The following is a 14,806-nucleotide window of genomic DNA, read 5'->3' on the forward strand; positions in this document are numbered from 1 at the left end:
AGATCGCTGTTTTGAAACAAAAAGGAAAGCAGTGGACTCTGAGTTTGGCTCTTCAGTTTCTGGGCTCCCTCACTTCTATCCCCCCAGTAAGCCAAAATACTACAAGAGAGCTATATTGTCATCCCCATGGGACATGCAAGAAAATAAAGCCCTGTATGATTTAGTCCCCTGATCAGTATCCCACAGTCGTATTTGTGACCTGAACCCCAGGCTAACGATAAAACCCACATTCGCACTCATCACCCAGGAAATCATGAAAGATCCTCCAAGGGTTGCACTGAACTGTTTTAGTTTGGCCCAGGCAGTGGAGAAAAGCATAGTACTTTTAAAAAAGTAATTTCCAAGATTTAAAGACCAGGAGAATATTTATAAAAGCAAATTTCAACTTCTCTTGAAAAGCTGGGAGATATGGCCACAATTAGTTCTTTAGATGCCACCTGCCTGTCCCCTTTGAACATTTGAATGTGTAATTTTGTGTTACAAAATACTGCCTCTCATCAGACTTCATTATTTCAATGGTTATTACAGTGAAAACATTTGCCAACTTGCTATTATAAACTATAAAATACGCTATTTGAATAATTTCTCACTGTCTCAGCTCACTTTTTACAGCAAAAAAATTAAAAAGGAGAGAAGTAACCAAAAAGTCCCAGAAAGGAGCATTTGTCAATTCACTGATTATTTAATATACAGTCAGATATGTAGTGGGTGATTTAAAAAGCAAAAATAACAGTAAATAAATAAGCGAAGTAAGTTTCTTTTTCAAAAGGAAAATTTCTCTGTGTGTCTCTCATGAATAAATATAATCTTTAAAAAAAGGAAAATCTTATACAGTAGACAATTGACTGCTGAACTATACATTTTTAAAAAATTGTTTCAGTTTTTGACCGCTCGCTGAGCGCTTTGTAGGGCTCCGGGTGCTGCGAGCCAACTCCAGAAAGCCTGAAAGGCCATCATGGCAGCGAAGCCCAAGCTCCACTATCCTAATGGAAGAGGCCGGATGGAATCCGTAAGGTGGGTTTTAGCTGCCACTGGAGTCGAGTTTGATGAAGAATTCTTAGAAACTAAAGAACAGTTGCAGAAGTTGCAGGATGGTAACCACCTGCTGTTCCAACAAGTGCCCGTGGTTGAAATTGATGGAATGAAGTTGGTGCAGACCCGAAGCATCCTCCACTACATAGCGGATAAACACCACCTCTTTGGCAGGGACCTCAAGGAGAGAACCCTGATTGACATGTACCTGGAGGGGACGCTAGATCTGCTGGAACTGATTATCATGCATCCTTTTCTACAACCAGATGATCAACAAAAGGAAGTGGTTAACATGGCCCAGAAGGCTATAATTAGATACTTTCCTGTGTTTGAAAAGGTTTTAAGGGATCATGGGCAAAGGTTTCTCCTTGGTAACCAGCTGAGCCTTGGGGACATTATTCTACTCCAAACCATTTTGGCTCTAGAAGAGAAAATCCCCAATATCCTGTCTGCATTTCCTCACCTCCAGGAGTTTACAGTGAAAATAAGTAATATCCCTACAATTAAGAAATTCCTTGAACCTGGCAGCAAGAAGAAGCCTCCTCTGGATGACATCTACGTGAGAACCGTCTACAATATCTTTATGCCATAAACATCACATACATCTGTGAGTGAGAGCTAGCCCCTAGAGATTGTTGTTCCACAGTAGCATCTTAATTGATGCCAGGCTGCCCTGATCCCAGCTCTGTCATGGTGCTATATATAACTGTTCCTCAGTTGGTCTTTCATATCAAGATCTTTTTTTTAATAAATTAATTTTTTATTGGTGTTCAATTTACCAACATACAGAATAACACCCAGTGCTCATCCCGTCAAGTGCCCCCCTCAGTGCCCGTCACCCATTAATACCTACCCCCCCCCCCCCGCCCTCCTCCCCTTCCACCACCCCTAGTTCGTTTCCCAGAGTTAGGAGTCTTTATGTTCTGTTTCCCTTTCTGGTATTTCCCACACATTTCTTCTCCCTCCCCCTCTATTCCCTTTCACGAATATTTATATTCCCCAAATGAATGAGAACATACACTGTTTGTCCTTCTCCGACTGCCTTACTTCACTCAGCATAATGCCCTCCAGTTCCATCCACGTTGAAGCAAATGGTGGGTATTTGTCGTTTCTAATGGCTGAGGAATATTCCATTGTATACAGAGACCACAGCTTCTTTATCCATTCATCTTTCGATGGACACCGAGGCTCCTTCCACAGTTTGGCTATTGTGGCCATTGCTGCTTTGAACATTGGGGTGCAGGTGTCCCAGCGTTTCATTACATCTGTATCTTTGGGGTAAATCCCCAGCAGTGCAATTGCTGGCTCGTAGGGCAGGTCTATTTTTAACTCTTTGAGGAATCTCCACCCAGTTTTCCAGAGTGGCTGCACCAGTTCACATTCCCACCAACAGTGTAAGGGGGTTCCCTTTTCTCCGCATCCTCTCCAACATTTGTGGTTTCCTGCCTTGTTAATTTTCCCCACTCTCACTGGTGTGAGGTGGGATCTCATTGTGGTTTTGATTTGTATTTCCCCGATGGCAAGTGATGCAGAGCATTTTCTCATGTGCATGTTGGCCATGTCTATGTCTTCCTCCGTGAGATTTCTGTTCATGTCTTTTGCCCATTTCATGATTGGATTGTTTGTTTCTTTGCTGTTGAGTTTAATAAGTTCTTTATAGATCTTGGAAACTAGCCCTTTATCTGATAGGTCATTTGCAAATATCTTCTCCCATTCTGTAGGTTGTCTTTTAGTTTTGTTGACTGTATCCTTTGCTGTGCAAAAGCTTCTTATCTTGATGAAGTCCCAATAGTTCATTTTTGCTTTTGTTTCTTTTGCCTTCGTGGATGTATCTTGCAAGAAGTTACTGTGGCCGAGTTCAAAAAGGGTGTTGCCTGTGTTCTCCTCTAGGATTTTGATGGAATCTTGTCTCACATTTAGATCTTTCATCCATTTTGAGTTTATCTTTGTGTCTGGTGCAAGAGAGTGATCTAGTTTCATTCTTCTGCATGTGGATGTCCAATTTTCCCAGCCCCATTTATTGAAGAGACTGTCTTTCTTCCAGTGGAAGTCTTTCCTCCTTTATCGAATATTAGTTGACCATAAAGTTCAGGGTCCACTAATGGGTTCTCTATTCTGTTCCATTGATCTATGTGTCTGTTTTTGTGCCAGTACCACACTGTCTTGATGACCACAGCTTTGTAGTACAACCTGAAATCTGGCATTGTGATGCCCCCAGCTATGGTTTTCTTTTTTAAAATTCCCCTGGCTATTCGGGGTCTTTTCTGATTCCACACAAATCTTAAAATAATTTGTTCTAACTCTCTGAAGAAAGTCCATGGAATTTTGATAGGGATTGCATTAAACGTGTAAATTGCCCTGGGTAACATTGACATTTTCAGAATATTAATTCTGCCAATCCATGAGCATGGAATATTTTTCCATCTCTTTGTGTCTTCCTCAATTTCTTTCAGAAGTGTTCTATAGTTTTTAGGGTATAGATCCTTTACCTCTTTGGTTAGGTTTATTCCTAGGTATCTTATGCTTTTGGGTGCAATTGTAAATGGGATTGACTCCTTAATTTCTCTTTCTTCTGTCTCATTGTTAGTGTATAGAAATGCCATTGAATTCTGGGCATTGATTTTGTATCCTGCCATATTGCTGAATTGCTGTATGAGTTCTACCAATCTTGGGGTGGAGGCTTTTGGGTTTTCTACGTAAGGATCATGTCATCACCGAAGAGGGAGAATTTGACTTCTTCTTTGCCAATTTGAATGCCTTTGATGTCTTTTGTTGTCTGATGGCTGAGGCTAGGACTTCCAGTACTATGTTGAATAGCAGTGGTGAGAGTGGACATCCCTGTCTTGTTCCTGATCTTAGGGGAAAGGCTCCCAGTGCTTCCCCATTGAGAATGATATTTGCTGTGGGCTTTTTGTAGATGGCTTTTAAGATGTCGAGGAATGTTTCCTCTATCCCTACACTCTGAAGAGTTTTGATCAGGAATGGATGCTGTATTCTGTCAAATGCTTTCTCTGCATCTAATGAGAGGATCATATGGTTCTTGGTTTTTCTCTTGCTGATATGATGAATCACATTGACTGTTTTATGAGTGTTGAACCAGCCTTGTGTCCTGGAGATAAATCCTACTTGGTCATGGTGAATAATTTTCTGAATGTACTGTTGGATCCTATTGGCTATTATCTTGTTGAGAATTTTTGCATCCATGGTCATCAGGGATATTGGTCTGTAATTCTCCTTTTTGGTGGGGTCTTTGTCTGGTTTTGGAATTAAGGTGATGCTGGCCTCATAGAACGAATTTGGAAGTATTCCATCTCTTTCTATCTTTCCAAACAGCTTTAGTAGAATAGGTATGATTTCTTCTTTAAACGTTTGATAGAATTCCCCTGGGAAGCCATCTGGCCCTGGACTCTTGTGTCTTGGGAGGTTTTTGATGACTGCTTCAATTTCCTCCCTGGTTATTGGCCTGTTCAGGTTTTCTATTGCTTCCTGTTCCAGTTTTGGTAGTTTGTGGCTTTCCAGGAATGTGTCTAGATTCTTCTAGATTCCATTCCATTTCTTCTAGATTGCCTAATTTATTAGCATATAGCTGTTCATAATGTTTTTAAAATCGCTTGTATATCCTTGGTGTTGGTAGTGATCTCTCCTTTCTCATTCATGATTTTATTAATTTGAGTCTTCTCTCTCTTCTTTTTAATAAGGTTAGCTAATGGTTTATCTATCTTATTAATTATTTCAAAGAACCAACTCCTGGTTTTGTTGATCTGTTCCACAGTTCTTCTGGTCTCGATTTCGTTGAGTTCTGCTCGAATCTTAATTAACTCTCCTCTTCTGCTGGGTGTAGGGTCCATCTGCTGTTTTTTTCCCTAGCTCCTTTATGTGTAAGGTTAGCTTTTGTATTTGAGTTCTTTCCAGTTTTTTTTTTTTTTTTTTGAGTTCTTTCCAGTTTTTGAATGGATGCTTGTATTGCGATGTAGTTCCCCCTTAGGACTGCTTTTGCTGCATCCCAAAGATGTTGAACGGTTGTATCTTCATTGTGATTAGTTTCCATGAATCTTTTTAATTCTTCCTTAATTTCCTGGTTGACCCTTTCATCTTTTAGCAGGATGGTCCTTCACCTCCACGTGTTTGAGGTCCTTCCAAACTTCTTGTTGTGATTTAGTTCTAATTTCAAGGCATTATGGTCTGAGAATATGCAGGGGACGATCCCAATCTTTTGGTATCGGTTCAGACCCGATTTGTGACCCAGTATGTGGTCTATTCTGGAGAAAGTTCCATGTGCACTTGAGAAGAATGTGTATTCAGTTGAGTTTGGATGTAAAGTTCTGTAGATATCTGTGAAATCCATCTGGTCCAGTGTATCATTTAAAGCTCTCGTTTCTTTGGAGATGTTGTGCTTAGAAGACCTATCAAGGGTAGAAAGAGCTAGATTGAAGTCACAAAGTATAAGTGTATTATTATCTAAGTATTTCTTCACTTTGGTTATTAATTGGTTTAAATATTTGGCAGCTCCCACATTCGGGGCATATATATTGAGGATTGTTAAGTCCTCTTGTTGGATAGATCCTTTAAGTATAATATAGTGTCCCTCTTCATCTCTCACTACAGTCTTCAGGGTAAATTTTAGTTTATCTTATATAAGGATGGCAACCCCTGCTTTCTTTTGAGGACCATTCCAATGGTAAATGGTTCTCCAACCTTTTATTTTCAGGCTGTAGGTATCCTTATGTCTAAAATGAGGCTCTTGTAGACAGCAAATAGATGGGTCCTGCTTTTTTATCCAGTCTGAAACCCTGCGCCTTTTGATGGGGTCATTAAGCCCATTCATGTTCAGAGTTACTGTCGAAAGGTATGAGTTTAGTGTCATCATTATATCTATTCAGTCCTTGTTTTTGTGGATTGTTCCACTGAACTTCTTCTTAAAGGGGAATTTTAAGAGTTCCCCTTAAAATTTCTTGCAGAGCTGGTTTGGAGGTCACATATTCTTTCAGTTCCTGTCTTGGAAGCTCTTTATCTCTCCTTCCATTTTGAATGAGAGCCTTGCTGGATAAAGTATTCTTGGTTGCATGTTCTTCTCATTTAGGACCCTGAATATATCCTGCCAGCCCTTTCTGGCCTGCCAGGTCTCTGTGGAGAGGTCTGCTGTTACCCTAATACTCCTCCACATAAAAGTCAGGGATTTCTTGTCTCTTGCTGCTTTAAGGATCTTCTCTTTATCTTTGGAATTTGCAAGCTTCACTATTAAATGTCGAGGTGTTGGACGGTGTTTATTGATTTTAAGGGGGGATCTCTCTATGTCCTGGATCTGAATGCCTGTTTCCCTTCCCAGATTAGGAAAGTTTTCAGCTAGGATTTGTTCAAATACATATTCTGGCCCTCTGGCCCTTTCGGCGCCCTCGGGAACCCCAATTAAACGTAGGTTTTTCTTCCTCAGGCTGTCGTTTATTTCCCTTAATCTATCTTCATGGTCTTTTAATTGTTTGTCTCTTTTTTCCTCAGTTTCCCTCTTTGCCATCAACTTGTCTTCTATGTCACTCACTCATTCTTCCACCTCGTTAACCCTCGTCGTTAGGACTTCTAGTTTGGATTGCATCTCATTCAATTGATTTTTAATTTCTGCCTGATTGGATCTAAATTCTGCAGTCATGAAGTCTCTTGAGTCCTTTATGCTTTTTTCTAGAGCCACCAGTAGCCTTATAATTGTGCTTCTGAATTGGCTTTCTGACACTGAATTGTAATCCAGATTTTGTAACTCTGTGGGAGAAAGGGCTGTTTCTGATTCTTTTGAGGTGAGGTTTTCCTTCTAGTCATTTTGCTCAGTGCAGAGTGGCCAAAAACAAGTTGTATTGGGAAAAGGAGAAAAAGAGAGGAGAGAAAGAAGGAAAGAAAAGAGAAAAAGAAAAAAGGAAGAAAAAAAGGAAAAAAGAGAAGAAAAATAGAAAGAAAAAGAAAGAAAGGGGAAAAAACGGGTGGGGGAAGCAATCAGAAATAAAAAAAAAAAAAACAATACGGGGGAGTATCTTCTGATTCTGTGTACTTTAAGTCCCTTGACTTCCCCTGGAACTGGTCCGTGTCGCTGGTCTTCTGGGGGAGGGGCCTGCTGTGCTGATTCTCAGGTGTTAGCACTTGGGGGAGCTGCTCTGCCCCTGCCTGGTGCAGGGCTCAGTGGGGGTTGTTCACCCCGTGAGGCCCCAGGAGGAAGCCACAGTGGCGGGGGCAGCTCTGGGACCCTGAAGTCAGCCCCCGCAGTAGCTCCGGGGCTCTCCGTCTGCAGGGCCTGGAGGCTCCGGGGCGGGGCCGCTGATCTGCTCAGCTCGGGGCAGGAGCGTCCTTGTAGTCCTGGGCCCTCCCGGCCTCTGCCTGTCCCGGGGGGAAGCCGGATCCTGGGCTGTGTCCCGGCGCTCTGTGCTCCGGGGCCTGCGCTGGTGGATTCGCGCTCCCGGCCGCGCAGCCCCCTCCGCGGAGCCTCTTCCTCCGCCCGAGCCCCCCGCCCCCGCAGCTGCCCCCGCAGCTGCTCCCGCCCCGCAGCCCCCTCCGCGGAGCCTCTTCGTCTGCCCGAGCCCCCCCCCCCAGCTGCTCCCGCCCCGCAGCCCCCTCCGCGGAGCCTCTTCCTCCGCCCGAGCCCCCCGAGCTGCTCCGGGTCCCGCCGTGCGCTGCAGCCTTTAGGGACCTCGGTGCATCTCCCCGGGGCGCAGGTGCCTGTTAGTGTCCCAGGGAGCCCGAGGGCATCCCCGCCCTCCTGGGTCCCGCTCCACCTCCCTGCAGGCCCCTTTCCGCGGGGAAGGTCGGTGCAGCTTCTGCTCCTCCGGGCCGGGGCTCTCCTGTCCTGGGGACACTCGCCCCGGCCTCAGCCCGGCTCCTCGGGCCCCTCCCCCTCGGAGGCCTTTTGTGTCTTTATTTCTTTTTCCCCGTCTTCCTACCTGATAGAAGCGCGAACTCTTCTCACGGTAGCGTTCCAGCTGGTCTCTCTTTACATCTCAGGCCGCATTCGTAGATTTTCAGGATGACTGGAAGGTTATCGAGGTAATTTGGTGGGCACAGGTGACCTGGGGACCCTCCTCTCCCGCCATCTTGCCCCTCCTCTCATGTCAAGATCTTTCCTAGAAACATTAACCTTTTGTTTTGTCCGGTGGATAATTGTTATGCAACTGTTTTCTGAAAGCCATTTCGGAGAGGCTTGCATTTAAGTTAGATCTGATGTAGTTATTCATTTCCTGATAACCAGATGGGCAGGACCTTGTATTCTCCCTTGAGCTTTTTCTCCCCCGCATCTTATCCCTGTCTGAAAGCAGTATCTTCCTAATTTTTGGTGTTTTGTAACAAACAGAATATCTAGTGAATAATTCCTCTCAGCTATAATCAATCTGTGGTGTAATGAAGGCAGTCAATATTAGCCAAAATAAAGAATTTACAAATCAAAAAAAAAATTGTTTCAGTTTTATTGGGCAGGAGGTACAGGTCTGACTTTGACAGAAATATGGTGAAACAAAGCCAACATAATTCATTTTAAGCAAATATATGTTTTCCTTTTATTAACTATGAACTTATTATTTTTTTTAATTACCTTCAACTCTTTGCATTATGCTTTTTGTTGGTGACTCAGTACCAATCCCAGGAGACAGACACAAGACTAGTTGGTCTCGTTTAACGTGTACACAAGGCAATTTTCTTTCATAAAAGAATGAAAGCCAAATGCTAATGTGAGAGAGACTGCGTTATCAAATTAGGTGCTAATGCCAGAGAAATGAATCATTAGATGCTGATACTAGTCACAGATAGATTTTCTTTAATACTTGAGAAAGTAAGGATAAAATCACATGTGAAATAAAAGAAAATCGGCTGAGATAAAAGTCTAGACCTTTCTGTGAAGAGAAAAAAAATCACTGGGAATTTTTAAAAATTTTTTTATTTAAATTCGATTTGCCAACATATAGTATAACACCCAGTGCTCATCCCATCAAGTGCCCTCCTCAGTGCCCATCACCCAGTCACCCCAACCCGCAATGGAATTTTCTTTAATGCAGAAATATGCATCTGTGTGGAACTAATTCTTCATAAAAGCAAAGAGGGTAGGTGAGAAAAGAATTACCTTTGTGCTGTGAACACTGATGGGCAGGTTAGGCAGGCACCTAGGCTGACTGGTATGTCCTCTTGAAGGGGGCTGCAGGACATATGTTTAGCATTTGCCATAAATCTGAACATAGACTAAAAAAGTGACTTGAGGTCACCACAACTGGGGACAACAAGGAAGGGAAGGTTGATTCATTCACCCCGGAAGACAGCTCATAGACTAGCTCTATGAGTGTCAAAGGAATGTAATTTGAGGGGCTCCAAGCTATTCTAATCAAAATATCTCTCGATCCTTATAGCAAGTAGATGTTCCACCAGTAGAATATTGAGACAAATATGGTGAATAGATTTTATCTTTCCTGCCAAATTAGTAAACAATAGCACAATTAATCAATGAGGGGTATTGTCTGTGGACTCAAAAATGAAATATGCTTCCGCATGAGAGAAAATGATCTGCATTGTGTTTTTAGTGGCCATCTCTGCTCCACATGATTTCCCAAAGGGCAGGGGTGCGGCGTGCATTCCCAGGGCCTAGCGCAAAACCTGGCACCAGCTGAGGGGCTCAAAGACTATATTCAGGAAGAAAGAAAAGCAGGCAAGAAGGGAGAAAAAATAAGAAACCAAAAATTAAGAATACGATCTTGGAAGTCCAGGTGTTCAAGTGGGAATAAGTTACCTGGAAGCTCTGACTCATCATCCTAACAGCACCAATCAGTTCAGTAGGTATTTTGACAATGATTCAGAAGGAAACAGCCCAGAGGAACGAGGCACAAACCTAGGAAGCCATCGTTCGCATACACCAAAAGCCAGATAACTGCCCCAAACATGTGACTCCCAGAAGGCCAGGCGGTGGCCTGAAGACACCAGGCTCAACAGAAAGAAGCAGAACCCAAAATGAGAGGAACAGAGTCCCTGAAACAAATTATCTTCTCAGTTTTATGTTGGCTGCCCTGTCTGTGTGGCTCTCAAAAGGACACATTACCTGAGAGCTCTCTGACTTATTTTATCCCAGGAAGCAAATGTACTACTGAGATCTATTATGACAAGAATTCTTGCAGAAGCAAGCTATGACCACCACGGAGATGAAATCTATGGCATAATTCCCACAGGAGCCTGAGGGTTGCCCTCCCTTTTATGGCCCTGCAATGTCCTTCTCAACCCCCTGGACCACATGTCATCTTCCTTCCTGCCATCCCCAGGAAAGTGTGTACTGAGCTCCTGTTAGTGTAGGAAAGGATACAGGGCTACACACAGTAAAAGGAATTATATCAGCACAATCTCTGCTCCTTAGAAATTTATCTAATGCGGGATCCCTGGGTGGCGCAGTGGTTTGGCGCCTGCCTTTGGCCCAGGGCGTGATCCTGGAGACCCGGGATCGAATCCCACGTCGGGCTCCCAGTGCATGGAGCCTGCTTCTCCCTCTGCCTATGTCTCTGCCTCTCTCTCTCTCTCTCTCTCTCTGTGTGACTATCATAAATAAATAAAAATTTAAAAAAAAGAAATTTATCTAATGCAGGCTAGTTAGAAAGGAAAGAAAATGGTATCGGATATTTATAGTGTATTCAATACAATTGACCAACAGTAGACTAATAGAACTCCATCCTCCTCAATACTTCACCCCTCTCATGTTTTCCTTCTATGTAACTAACTTCGTAATTAAACATGTAGCCCCTACTTAAAGGGAAATACTCATTTTTGAGACATAAGATTTATTACTCTCCTCCCAAGGCAATGTGCACCAAGAAAATGACTTTCATTCATTGGAGGACTGATGAGAGGAAACAATGAAGCACAACAACTTAATAATTATTGTATATCTACGTGCTTACATCTGAAAACTGAGGGTTGTGGATAACCAGACTTAAAAGATTAGTTCATACAGGGTGAAAAGTCAGCTCATTTGTTTATTTACTCAATACGTTCTCATTGAGCACTTTACCCCAGAGTCTGTACTGCACTAAGCACTGGTGTACTGTGAGGGGAGTCAGACAAGACTCCTGTTCTTGTGGGTTTTAACTAACCCAGGAGAGGAAGAAGACGATAAGCAGAAATTATTACAGTTCTATGTTGAGTAGGCTTTAAATGTAACTTACTTTGTCATCTCAGTTTAGTTCTATCAAAAGTTCCATATTCCAAATTGAGATGTGAGGCTTAGATGTGAAGGATCTGCAGGAGGCGTGTCTAAAAACCTATCTTGGAGGTTCTTCAAGAAGTTAAAAAATAGAGCTATCCTATGACCCAGCAATTGCACTGCTGGGTATTTATCCCCAAGATACAGATGTAATGAAATAAAGGGCACCTGCACCCCAAAGTTCAGAGCAGCAATGTCCCCAATAGCCAAACTGTGGAAGGAGCCTCGGTGTCCTTCAAAAGAAGAATGAATAAAGAAGATGTGGTCTATATATACAAAGGGATATTATTCAAACATCAGAAAGGATGACTACCTACCATTTACATTGATGCAGATGGAACTGGAGGGTATTATGCTGAGTGAAATAAGTCAATCAGAGAAAAACAATTATATGGTTTCATTTATATGCAGAATATAAGAAATGGTGTAAGGGACCATAAGGGAAGGTGGGGAAACTGAGTGAGAAAAAAATCCAAGAAGACAAACCATGAGAGACCCTTAACTCTGGGACACAAACTGAGGGTTGCTGAAGGGGAGATGGATGGGGGGATGGGGTAACTGGGTGACGAGCATTCAGGAGGGCTGTGATGTGATACGCACTGGGTATTATATGCATCTGATGAGTTATTGAAAATGACATCTGAAACTAATGGAGTACTATATGTTGGCAAATTGAATTTAAACAAAGAAAAGAGAAAAATAAATAAATCCTATTCCTGAAACTAGTATTACACAATATGGTAACTGGGATTTAAATAAAAACTTGAAAATAAATAAATAAACAAACAAACCTATCTTGGGACTTTCAGGGTCTCACTCCCCACAAAAATATATAAATGCTTTGGGGTTAATCAGAGTTTGGAAAACTAAGAGAGAGACATCTCTGGGGAGAGATGCTGCAGGCTTACAGGCTTTCCCCAAGTCCCAGTCACTGTGGTGAGGAGGGAAATAGCCAGTTGAGAAGGGCTTTACTGAGGGAGCTTGCCATGCACCCCCTGACTTTTGACAAATCTGTGAATGAATATTTGACTCACTCTTGAAAAGTCTGGCAATAAAAGGGGTCAGTCAGATGAGCCTGAAGCATGAAGCAGTGAAACCCCAAACTGAGCTGAGAGAGACTTAGCTGTTCTTGTTTCTTGGGGGCTAAATGTCTTCATCACAATAGGAGCTGACTGGGAGTCCTGGTTAAAGAGAGAGAGAGAGAGAGAGGGAGAGGGAGAGAGAGAGGGAGAGAGAGAGGGAGAGAGAGAGAGAGAGGGAGAGAGAGAGAGAGAGAGGGAGAGAGAGAAACTCTTGAACACCTGAGAGCAATATGATCCCAACAGAGAAAAATCAGCCTACCAGGAACCCAGGGACTGAGGGGGGCGTGGTAAGCACACAGCTAAAGTAGAGAGAGACATTGATTTCACTTGTTAAAAGAAATACAGTCTGAAGGTCTGCAGAGGGAGGATCTCTGAGAAACTCCCCAAAGTGGCTTTTAAAAGAAAAAGAACCAGAAATTGTGCATGGGCTACATGCCCCCAGGTCAGATGACAACTGTACCAGCCACAGTAAACTGTCCCTCTCCCTAATCTACTTTTGCCACAGTTTGACCCTGAAGGACCAGAAAGTCTCTGCCCACGTAGGAGAAAGTGACTGAGGGCTGAGAAACACTCAGTCCCCTCTCTATGGTAGGCCCCCCAGCCAGAGACAAGGTTGAGCTAAGAGAAGAGACAGTTTCAACTTTGAATGGCATTTTAGTTTTGATACTTCACTAACTGACCTGGATTATCGGAATGGACTGAACTTTTCTCATGTCTCTCGCAAAAAGGCCTTCACTATTATTTAGTGACCCCAGAACCTCCCTTAGATTATATTAAGGTATGGGACCATTGGACCATGTTGTTTAAAAGCAGTGATGACAAGTAGAATCACTCCCCAACCTGGACTTTACTGCCTACCACATTCAAGAACTTCAGGGTGTGTGAAATAATTAGAGGGAGAATGAGCCTGAGGTAAGTGGTCGGGGGAAATGTGCTGAATAAGGAAATATTAAGCTTAATTAGAAAAATAAATAGGAGTAATCCATGTAAAAAAGTGGGGAGGGTGTGGGGTGTGGGTGGGGGGGTCAGAAAAAGCCATTCAGGAAGAGAAAAGGGCCTTTAGAAAGCCTGTGGTGGGAAAGGAGATGGTTCTAGATACTGTGACTGCATAACAAATGATCCCACAATGTAGCAGCAAAAACAACAAATTATTACTATCTCTTACAGTTTCGTAGGTTGGTGGGGCTTAGCTGAGGGGTTCTTGATTGGAGTCTCGTAGGGTTACAGTGAGATAGTGGTGGGGCCAGAGTCATCTGAAGGCTTAGCAGGACTACACATCCTAGTCAGCTGAGCACATGATCGGAAGATGATCTTGACTGTCTACACAAGGTCTCTCCATGTGGTCTGGGCTTCACAGCATGGCAGGTGGGTTCTGAGATGGAATGTTCCACAAGTGAGGATTCTAAAACTAAGTGTTTTAAGGGAACCCATCCAAAGCCACATAACCTATTATGACTTTGTTGCATTACTTAAGTCAAACTTTTGGTCAAAGCAATACAAGCCAGCCCGGATTCATGGAAAGGGAACAGAAAACACACCTCTCAATGGGAGGGTGATCAAAGAATTATAGGGTCATGTTTTTAAACTACTGCAGGCATGGGCCATTGTAAAAATTCAATGTTCAGCTTGTTTGAAGAATAAAATTTGCTGGCGAGAGTGAAAGGCCATTTTAGGAGCTCGGAAGGTATCCTAAGAATAATGGGACAAAATGAGAAGATTGTCGAAAAAAAATTATCAAGGGCAATTTGGGAAATCAAAAAAATATATATTTATTGAATCAAATATCTGACATATATTAATCAAGATGAGCAATATTTTAGTAATTGAGAGAGAATGGCATAATATTGGGCAGAGTTCTTTGAGAACAGGTCCTGATTGGAAATCTATGGTAAAATGTCCTTTTGATGAAAAGTTACCTCTTGATGAATATGCCTTTGAAATGATGCATCTTCATTTCCATGAAAGTACTCATACTCCCCTAAATTTACCTATTAAACCCCTAACTTTATCTAACAGTGCCCTGATTTTGGTTGTAGAACTTTACTTCATAGTTTAAATATAGACAAGGATACATTGACTCCATCAAACTTCTCCAACAGTGTTCTGAATTTTTTGTTTTTATTTAAATGTTATTACTGAGTATGTGTTTTGATAGGATCTCACAAAAGGAAAATATTATAACTCTTACAGTAAACATTGCCACATATGTAGCAATTTGTTTATGGATAATAGTAGGGAATCGAATAGGACTTTGGGGGCAATTGAGTCCCTCCTGAAATTTGTTGACTGAATAGTTGTCATTTTTCATCAGCTTTTTCAACAGGTGGCTCTCAGGGCCAGTGTGTATATTACTGGTGATGGCATTTCTTTAACATTAGGTGGCATCAGTCTCTATCACTTTTAAAAATTTTAATTCCAGTATAATCAACATACGGTGTTATATTAGTTTCAGGTATACAATATAATGATTCAACAATTCTGTACGTTATTCAGT

At 42.4% G+C, this 14,806-nt stretch overlaps 1 pseudogene; it reads left to right on the forward strand.

The window, feature by feature from the left end:
* The first annotated feature begins 911 nt into the window (after nucleotides 1–911).
* On the forward strand, nucleotides 912–1,685 carry LOC112913752 (glutathione S-transferase A4 pseudogene; annotated as a pseudogene).
* The last annotated feature ends 13,121 nt before the right edge of the window (nucleotides 1,686–14,806 follow it).

This window comes from Vulpes vulpes, chromosome 1, assembly GCF_048418805.1.
Source record: "Vulpes vulpes isolate BD-2025 chromosome 1, VulVul3, whole genome shotgun sequence".
NCBI lineage: Eukaryota > Metazoa > Chordata > Mammalia > Carnivora > Canidae > Vulpes > Vulpes vulpes.